Source organism: Phallusia mammillata, chromosome 3, assembly GCF_965637545.1.
Source record: "Phallusia mammillata chromosome 3, kaPhaMamm4.hap1.1, whole genome shotgun sequence".
Taxonomy (NCBI): domain Eukaryota; kingdom Metazoa; phylum Chordata; class Ascidiacea; order Phlebobranchia; family Ascidiidae; genus Phallusia; species Phallusia mammillata.
Genome location: NC_137254.1, coordinates 15183990 through 15194675, shown reverse-complemented (window position 1 = coordinate 15194675; position 10686 = coordinate 15183990). Strand labels below are relative to the sequence as shown.

The 10686-nt window shown below is 37.2% G+C and overlaps 1 pseudogene; it reads left to right on the top strand.

Annotated features, from left to right (window-relative positions):
- The first annotated feature begins 6524 nt into the window (after positions 1-6524).
- On the top strand, positions 6525-9603 carry LOC145219647 (uncharacterized; annotated as a pseudogene).
- Positions 9604-10686: the final 1083 nt, after the last annotated feature.

The following is a 10686-nucleotide window of genomic DNA, read 5'->3' as shown; positions in this document are numbered from 1 at the left end:
AACCTTGTGCTTTCTTTTTACAACCAAAATTACTCGTAAAGTTATAGTTTGGGCATGATAATTGATAGCTTCTTCCTTGATTCCAAATGACAACTGAGAAACTGTTTTTCTATTTAGTAGTACTAGCACTGCAAGTGCAAGTCTTTTAATGGTGTTCCGAACAAAGGTTTGCATCCTTTTCAGTGTTAAAAATAACTGTTTTGCCTTTGAAGGACTTACGGAAACAGCAAAAAGGATTTTTCATCCTAGTAATTTCACCTGTCAAAACATCATCTAGATTATTTTCAAAGTAATCATGAACATCAGATCTACAGAAACATTTTCATTTCAGTAGCTAGCTTTTCTTTGTCAACAATAGGATGTGCTTGGTGGTCACTACTATCTTGTCTGTAGAATGTTCATTCTTAAGAAACACTTCCTGTGAAGCAATTTTGGAGCTACTGTTTAGACCAGAGGCGTGCAACATACGGCCCCCGGCCCCTATTTCAGTGGCCCGCGCAGACTTCAAATTTCTCTAACAATTATGAATACTTTTTACTGTTAGAGCATGTAATGTTGCTATTTGTACATCATTACTGGTATCTTTGACTTCGTACAACGTGACACAATGATAAGGTTTTATCCACTGTGACGACATACCCCTATTGTTGCACCATAGTGGGCATTATGAAAAAAAAGTGCCTTTCTAGCAATGATTCAGTAACATGATTTATATGTGCAGTAAATATATTGAGATTTATTCTACAAAAAGGTTAGCAAAGTGAAAATGTCTTGCAGCAAAAAAAGAAAGATTGATTTTGAAAGGCGAAAGTTTAATAATGAGTGGAGTATAAAATACTTCGTTGTTCAAAATCATCAAGATGTAGTTTGCTTGATTTGCCAAGACACTATTGCAGTAACGAAGGAATTTAATATCAAGCGACACTATAGCACAAAACATTCAGCTACATATGATACCAAGTGCAACAGTTAAAAAAGTCCTTGAGCAAAACAGCAGCAGGTGTTTTGTAGTTACAAAAAAGACATCGAACTTGCCACAAAATTGAGCTTCAAGCTATCTGAAGCAATTGCCGAGAAGGGAAAGCCGTTAAGTGATGGTGAATTTATTAAGAATTGTTTGGAGATATTTATTGAAAATGTATCTCCGGAAAAGAAACATTTGGTGGACCAAATAAGCCTTTCTCGTTTTACAGTGGCTCGCCGAACAGATGATCTTTGAAAAAATATCGAAGTTTCTCTGAAGGAAAGAATAAGGAAATGCTCTGCTTTTAGTATTGCTTTAGACGAGAGCACAGACTTAAGCGATACTGCCCAGCTAGTTGTTTTTATACGAGGAGTGACGAATGAATTTGAAGTAATTGAAGAATTTTTGGACATGGTAAGTATGAAATCGACAACATCAGGCCAAGATATTTGCGAGGAGGTAAAAAAAATAACGAAAAAATTTGAAATAAATTCTTCTAAGTTGGTTGGTATAACCACAGATGGAGCCCCATCAATGGTGGGAAAAAATAACGGATTTGTCAAAAGATTCTTGGATGCTATTGAAGCTGAAAATGTTTTGGTAAGCCATTGCATCATTCATCAGGAAAACTTGTGCTCAAAAGTACTGGATTTTCGCGACGTAATGAAAAATGTGGTTTCCTGTGTAATTATATTCGAGCGCGAGGATTAAATCATCGGCAGTTTAAGTCGTTCATGCAAGAGGTTAACTCCGATTACCCGGATGTAAATTATTTTTGTGCAGTAAGATGGCTCAGCAGAGCTGTCTTAAGCGTGATATTCAAACTTTTATGGAAAGTAAAGGTCAAGACATTTCCTTTCTCAAAGATGAGACATGGCTGAATGATTTTGCTTTTTTAACTGATTTCACCCATCACCTTTCAGAACTTAATGTGAAACTGCAAGGAAGGCATCAGTTAGCAAATAAGATGGTTGAACAGATTTCTTCATTTCAAGCTAAACTACAACTTTTTCGATCACAGTTGAGCAAAGGATTCCTGACTCATTTTTCTTGTTTGGAAAGTAGAAAAGTTAAAGTAGAAGACTGCGTAAAATTTGTTGCGATGATTGAAAAGTTAATTTCGGTATTTGACTTTCGCTTTGAGGATTTTCGGAAACACAATGCTGACTTTCAACTTTTTGCTCATCCATTTGACCAGGTGGTGGAGAATATTCCTTGCAGCTTTCAGTTAGAAATCATAGATTTACAAGAAAACGTCGATCTCAAACGGGCCTACCAAGAAAATGATTTAATCACTTTTTACAGAAGCTACGTGTATGGAAATTACATAAATCTAGAAAAGCACGCTAGAAAAATGATCTCTCTATCTATCAGATGAGCATTTGTCAAGTCAACTTCGAGTTGCCACTTCTTCTGTCAAAGCTGACATTGACAAGATTTCGGGAGAGAGGAGATATCAGACATCCCATTAATCCAAGAGTAACTTCATTGTGTGTGCTTTTCTTTAAAATTAACTGTTTAAAAAATGTATGTGTTGCTGTATTGTCTGGCCCTCAGCATCATTTTAACTGCAAGTTGTGGCCCACTGCGATAAACAGTTGCACGCCCCTGGTTTAGACCATATTTCTCAACCTTTTTTCTTGTACCGCCCCTTTTACGTGTTCGTTATTTATAAACGCCCCCCTCCCGTCAAGACTGACAAAAATAAATACGATTTTATTTCAATGCGATGATTAAGATGTTTAAACACTTAATCATAAATATTCTAATGGTAAATTCAACAAGATACCACTAACTACAGACAGTGCTCATTGCTTTTAGCTTGGTACACGTGACGGTCAAATCCGCAATTGTTTTGTGTGGTCGAGCACCGAGCATCTCACGTTACCGCTCGGTGTCTGGTGACGTCAGAAACGTTTCGAATTCCATGTATTACTTGCTCCTTTTTTAGCCCCCAGGGCCATATTTAAAATGTATAGGTCCTTTTTGCATAACATGTAAGGAAAGCCAACGCCAAGTGAAACACCAACGGTGTTATGTAACAAAGGGCAATTGAGATTGTTAACACTATTTGACGTTTTTGAAAACAGTCGCTTTTATTCTTTGGGACCCTACTTCTGTACGTCAGCAGTAAACAAACCACACGTTCAATTGTGATGTCACAAAAACCGTATATGACTTGCCTTTTACAATATTGGGTAAAAAGCAAGTAATCAATTCGCAGAACGGTTCTGTAGTGATTGTCTAACGAAGGGGTCACCAAACATTTTTCACTGCAGGCCGGATAAAATTAAAAATATCTTGCGAGGGCCACATAGGAGCCCTAACGCGCGTCTTTCCGGGACCAACAAAAGTGCAATCTTTGTTAGATCGTGCTACTGTTAAATAGTAAAATTGATTTGAAAATTATAAAATTTCTTGTACAGGCAAAGCTCATTTATTCTATCATTATTAACATTAGAAAGCAGTTTGTTCGCGCACAATGATGAAGGCATTGATAGTTTTAGTCTGTAATAAAACAAACAACTTTTGAATCATTTTATGGGTTCTGTAATTTTGGTGGACTTATTCCTACATGTTGTTGCAGAAATACTTTTCCAATAAATTAGCTTTTACCGTTTACATGAACTAAAAATTTTCTAAAACATATATTAGGACGAAATACGGTAGTTTGGATGAAATGATGTCGTAGTTTAGTGACCCCTGGTCTAACGGCTTAGTTAATGCGTCCGAGCGCCGAGCATCAAAAATTGCGATGTGCGATGCCTGGTACAAAGTACTCGGGTTCTATCTCGATTCGGCCCAGCACAAATCAATTGCTACCAGCAAATTTTGCTATCGAAGCGCAGACAAGCCCCGACAAATGACGAATTGTGATTGGTATAAAATGCATTGTGACACCACAGTCAAAAACACGCAGCAAACAAAGTACACAATACAGTGAATACTTCGTTAAATCTACTTTAACTGGTGGCAGATGGAAAAGATATGACAAATGACTTCGACATTTTGTTTTACCTACTCTATATTTTCCCAGCGCCCACCAATCGCCCAATTATTCTCCAGCGCCCCCTTAGTGGAGCAAACGCCCCCAGGGGGGCGCTGGCGCCCCAGTTGAGAACTGCTGGTTTAGACAAACAGTACATGTCCATTATATCAATACTCATCTTTTTCATCATGTCCACGTAAGGGAGTTTTCACAGAACAAAATGCAGTCTATTATTTTGGACAAAATTTCACGATTTTTTTTCACTTTTTTGTTGTGTTCAATAATTGAAAGTCTATACGCCTCACTAAGTTTTTCCTTAATATTTACACTTCCCAAAAGTGAATGTGAAACATCATTGTCCACATGCTTCTTTGACTTCTCACGTTTTTCTGCTCTCTCACCTATTTTGGCTACATTTGTAAAACCATCTTTTGTCCAGCATTTTTCATCACCTCAAAACAGCAAACATGGAAAACAGAACAGTGCATTTTTAACTTCACAACCACAAAGCCATTTTTTGATACCATTCAGAATTAAAACTGCGTATATATTTTTTCTTGTGGCTCATTCCTGGCTAACAAAGTTGAATATCAGGCGTTGGACGCCCTTTTTTCTTTATGCTTACCTTTTCAGAACTTGATAACTGCGAAAACTTAAGTTGCTGAAGCTCACTTACAGTCACCGAATTAGAATCTTGAAAAGCCATGATTAACCTTTCAATCAAAAACTGTAGAAATGATTAAAAAAGGGAACTGTCGTACTGTACTCATTGTCGAACCTGATGGTACACGTGATTTGCTTTGGCACACAATAAACGCGGAACAGAAAACTACTTCCGGGTGCCCAGGTCACACGCTACGTGATTGGTGGAGCTGCGCGAGCCGCAGCACCCTGGCTCCTATTTCGCCCAGCATGTAGCTTTTCAAAGTGCGCATGCGCAGAACCGCAAAAAGTCAAAAAACTGGAGCTGCAGTTCCAGCATAGATATACATTAGTGTTTCAAAAAAAAAAAATTTTAATGAAAAAAAAAGTGACTAGGGCGGAAATTATGCTTATTATATATTGCTAAGGAATAAAAAAATAAAATTAATAAAAGTTATTTGTAATATTATGGTAGGTGTATTAAGTAAAAATATCTAGGGGGTGCTGCAGCTCCGCAGCACCCTAGCACGAGCCGCCCCTGCTTGCGGAACACAGTTGGCGAAGGCGACAGAATGGCTCACACTTCTTAATGTACATCGTGAAATTGAAGTACCCACAGAAGAAGGCATTGAAATGTTATGTGCAAAGAAAAGCCGTGCAGGCCCAATTTGATATTGTGAGGTGTATTTTTGCATATCAAAGAATTCATCCGTCTCGTCACGTTTTAGGTCTATAGAAAACACAAGTTGTCCAACCCATTGTTTCGCGATAGAGCCCTATGGACGCCATTTTGTGTTAGTACAGCAGGTATAGGGAGAAACGCATATTTTTGTTAAATTTTGAATAACTGTAAAGACTAGAAATAAATTCAACGGCCTAATTTTTTTTAAAAATATGCTTAATTGTTTTCCATGTGGTAAGTAGCCGAAAACGCTTACGCTGCTAATTTTGTAAATCTATGGGTACTTGACAGTCATAACTTACTTTTGTATCACTGCAAAAGTGTTTTTTTTAAGGTTTTAAAATTAAGTATTTTTCTGCTCAAATTGCGTAATGGGAGGATGCTCAGATCCAAACAATTTGAACAGAAGCGAATGTGGGATTCGGATGTTTAGATTTCCCATAAATGCGCAGCTCCGACGACGTTGGTTGCAAAATTATTGTCGGAACAAGTGGGCGCCCAACAAAAACAGTCGTTTGTGCCAGGTTAGAATAGCATATTTTTTGGCAGTTGAACATTAAACATTAGTCTGGTTTAGTTTAGACCCGTTTTGAGTCAAATGAATTTGACAAGTTTAAATAGCTTAAGTTGGGAGCGGTACCCACGTTTTTTAGTGTCCCGAACTGTCCAGCGAGAGACGCATGGATGAAAGTGTCTCTCAAGGTACAAACATATCCAAAACTAACAAACATATCCAAAACTAAACATTTAATGTTGGTAAAGGTAAAGAAAATTGTATTTAGAACCTAATCACGACCACATGTATTGCAAAAAACTAGAACTAGAGAGAGAAATGGAAAATACACAAGAAGATATAGAGGAAACAGATTGCCCAAGATGTACAAATTATCAATTAGAAAACAGGAAACTACAGTGACAGGTATGACAGCAAGGGATACATTTTATAACTGTAATAAAATTAGATTGCAGCATTGAATGCAAAGTGGAAAAAAATGTCAAAGAAATTAGAAAAGTTTTTGAGCAGTGACCAAATTAAGGCATTACAAGAAAAGGAAATTAACAGCTCAAGATCAGAATCAGGGTTGCCAATTTGGCGGCTCCGCCAAACACCTCAAAATTTTGAATGTAGTTGGCACCAAAACTAGCAGCTTGCATTTAAAGGACAGGCTACACTTAACCTGACAAAGAATCCTAATTCAAATATTAAAGACAAGGTTGAAGCAGCCGAATTGCAACTAGCCGTAAGAATGACTTCTCATTGTGCCATGCGTTCAGTCAATCACCTAGGGGAAATATTGGTAGCTCACGGTCATGACAGAACTCTTGGAAAAATAAAGCTTCAGAAGTAAAATCACATTCAGCTAAGAAGGGAATTCAGTCACAGTCAGCTAAGAAGGGAAGCTTTTAAAGAATTGTTTATAGTTATAAATGCCGCTTCTGAATTTTCAAGCGCTCCTTTGTCCTTTGAAAAACTTTCCTCTACTCGTTGGTTGGTACGGGGAAAAATCATGTTCAATATATTGATGAACTGGGAAGAACTTAAAGCGTACTTTACTTCGGTTGAGCTCGGCCACGAATTAAAAATGGATGTAAAATACAAATGCAGGGTTCCGAAAGAAATGATGTGTGACTGCAAAAATTACTTGTATTTTGTATTTGTCACGCCGCTTGTACAGGAGAAAGATTAAACAGTCTTTTTCAGCATACAAAGGCTGACCCTCATCAATTATATCAGATTTCTTTTTACATAAGCCTTGTCTGGAGTTGCGAATGTATGATTCAAGTGGAAGAAAAAAAATATCGCAAAAGAAAAGATACATAAGAATTTTTTTGTTAACTGGAGCAACGAAGACCCATTTAAAGAATTTGTCACGCAATAATGTACACGAGTGTAAACAGCAGACGGCATTATTTGTATAACTAACACACTTGCTATTCAGTCATTAATATGCGCCCATGTTTCATTTTAGTAACTTATTGTCATAGTCAGCGTTTTTAACATATTCTATGACACTTCACAGACTATTGCTACACAAAAAAACGAGCCTTTTTTATGGTATCATAACTCGCAAATTAAACAACCACAGAGCTTGTTTATTTAAAAATCTTTTCTTGTTTAAAATTTTTGTGTACAGACCAATTATCAACTTTCTTAATTGCTATACTTGCTGCATTACTTGGTGGTAAATAGCTCATAATTCCTTTTTTTGAAGGGCAAAACTCTGTAAGCTTTGAAGTTACAACACTCTCACTTAAATTGAAACCATATTATTAAACCTTGTGCTTCCTTTTTACAACCAAATCTTTTTGGAAATAATGGTGTTCCCTAGAAAAGTTTGCATCCTTTTCAGTTTTGAAAAGAATCGTTTTGCCTTTGAGGGACTCATAGAAATAGCTGGCTAACTGGTTTTTCTTTTTTTAAGTTTCATTAACTATTTTATCAATAGGATATGCTTGCTGGTCACGACTATTTTCTCTGTAGAACGTGCATTCTTAAGAAACATCTCCTGTGAAGCAATTTAGCAGCTACTAGACAAACAGTTCATCTTAAAAAGTCACGAATAACCGTCAAAAATAATCATGTAACTGTACTCACTGTCGAACTTAAAAATACAGTACACGGGTTTGGCTTTGGAGCACAGTAAACCCGGAACAGACAACGCAACTACAGGCCAGTTCACACGCTACGTGATTGGTGGAGCTGCGCGAGCCGCAGCACTCTGTCGCCTATTGTTCCCGGCATTTAGCTTTTGCAGGTGCGCAAAAGTGCAAAACGTCATGAAACTGGAGCTGCAGTTCCACCATAGATAACATATTAATGGCAAATTTTTTTCAAAAAAAAATGCCGATCAAAGCGAAAATTATACTTAAGAATAAAAAATAAGTATAATGAAAGTTGACAATTAAGTAACAATATCTAGGGGGTGCTGCAGCTCCGCAGCACCCTGGCACGAGCCGCCCCTGATTAAAACCAAAACTAGGAATCGAATGCAGTTGTACCTTCTTGACGCCATTGTTGAGGTGCGTTTACACTACACGCGAAGCGATCCGTTATCTTTTTGCCTTGTTTGTGTTGAAGCCTTTACACTACACGCGAATGTCGCGTCGCTTGCCATCGCTTCTGAATCGAAAAATCGCTTAGCGCGTGTACTGTTGAGAACTAGCAGCCTGTGCTTTTTTTAACATTTTCATGTTTTGATAACTATATGCGTGGTTTGTTTTGCCACTAAAGGTATTTGAAACTGAAAACGTAAACAAGGATGACAGAATTAATTGCCTCAATTATGTATTATAGTCTTTGTGTCATTGAACACCGACTTTAGACCCTTGGTCAGGATGCTAGTCCTGGTTTGGTTATTGGTTTACACTAAAATAATAAACATTTTTTAAGGTTTTAGTTTTAGCAAACAATGGAGGAAATTTTAATTAACAAAGTGCGGGATTTTCCTGCTTTGTTCAATTCCAGCATCAGCGATTACCACAATCGCAATATTAAAGACAATTGCTGGCTTAAAATAGCTTCTGAGATGTACACACCAGGTTTGTATTTGTTTTTTACTTTTACAGTATGCAAAACAATTTTAGGGCTAGAATACAGTAAGCAAGTGGTCATTACGTTGGTAAGGCAAGTTTTTTACTTTTACAGTATGCAAAACAATATTTGGGGCTAGAATACAGTATGCAAGTAGTCATTATGTGTAAGCCACGATTTTTTTGCATAACAATTTTTAGGGCTATCATTAAGCAAGTACTGTAGTCATTATGTTAGTAAGCCATGATTTTTACAGTATGCAAAACATTGTTTTAGAGCTAGGATATAGTAAGCAAATAGTCATTGTGTTAGTAAGCCATGATTTTTACTTGTATAGTTTGCAAAACATTTTTTAGAGCTAGAATACAGTAAGCAAGTAGTTGGTATGTTAGTAAGGCATGGCAGAAAGTCAGATAAAACATTTTAAAGATATTTTCAGTTCAAGACATAAAAGAAAAGTGGAAGGCATCGAGGATACGTAAAAATCAAAAGAAAAGAAATGAATGTGAGGTCAGGCTCAGCAGCATCCAGCAGTTATAGTTGGAGTCTGTACGATGCAATTTCGTATATTTATCCTTATGTAAAACCCAGGAGGTAACAGTCAAAAAAGCACCTTTTTTGTTGTTAACAACTTGATATTTTGTAGCACCACAAGCAACTTAGATGAAGACACTGTCACACTAACCCTGGAACCGTGCTGCAGTGACGATGAGTTTTTTACAACTAAATCTCCGGATAGTGCCATCAAACAACCAACCAAAAAAGAAAGGATTGAAGTGCGTTCTTTTTCATAATGGTAATGTTTTTGGATCCATTCCTCTTGGACATTCAACCACTTTTAAAGAATAAGTCAAATTTGTCTTGGAAAAGATTTCTTATCATGAGTACAAATGGATAATTTGTGTAGATTTAAAAATGGTTGAAATTTTGCTTGGAATGCAGGGTGGTTATACAAAGTTTTCATGTTTTTATGTTTGTGGGATAGCAGAGCCAGAACAGAGCCTAGGGTAGAATAAGATTGGCATGTTAGAAAGGAAATGGTTCCAGGTGCAAAGAATGTTCAAGCTTTACCTCTCGTGGACAGATCAAAAATTGTGTTTTCACCTCTTCAAATAAAGTTGGGCATAGTGAAGCAATTTGTTAAAGCCTTTTTTTTTTTTTTTTTTTTTCACGGGTTTCGAACCCAGGACTCTCCCGGGGACGAATCCCGATCAGTTTTTTATGTCTGTATATGGGTCAGGCGCGCCAGACCGTTCGGCCAAGTTCCTGCCCATTTGTTAAAGCCTTAGACCAGGGGTGTCCAACACGAGGCACGCGTGCCAAAAGTGGCGCGCAGAGCATTTAAAAATGGCAAGCAACTTTTGCACATAAACTGCAGGATTTGTCTGGCAATTAATTTTTTTTATTGATTCTTCTTGGCCTTTATTTTAAATTTAGTAAAGATATCAGTATCAAGGTTACACAAACCCACTGATTAAATTGGTCGTTATATGAGCCCCGTGGCAAACTATTTGTATCTTGTGTCGCATAAACGGAATGAAAGGTTTCTGGACTATTATAACACGTTCACTCGCATTGGACGAATTCTTTTTTCTAATCGATTAAAAGGGTTTGACATATTTTCGGATTGGTCTGGAAAAAGTAACAAACGTTGGCACGCGAGCATATTTCAAAACCAAAATTGGCACGGTGGTGTTTTCGAGTTGAACACCCCTGCCTTAGACAAATATGGTGATTGTTTTGCATACATTTGTAACAAATTCCAAGGAATAACAAATGAAAAGTTGAAAGCTGGTATTTTTGATGGACCCCAGATCAGAAAGCTGGTAAATGATGACTCTTTCCCAAGATCAATAAAAGAAAAGCCTGGGTTGCAA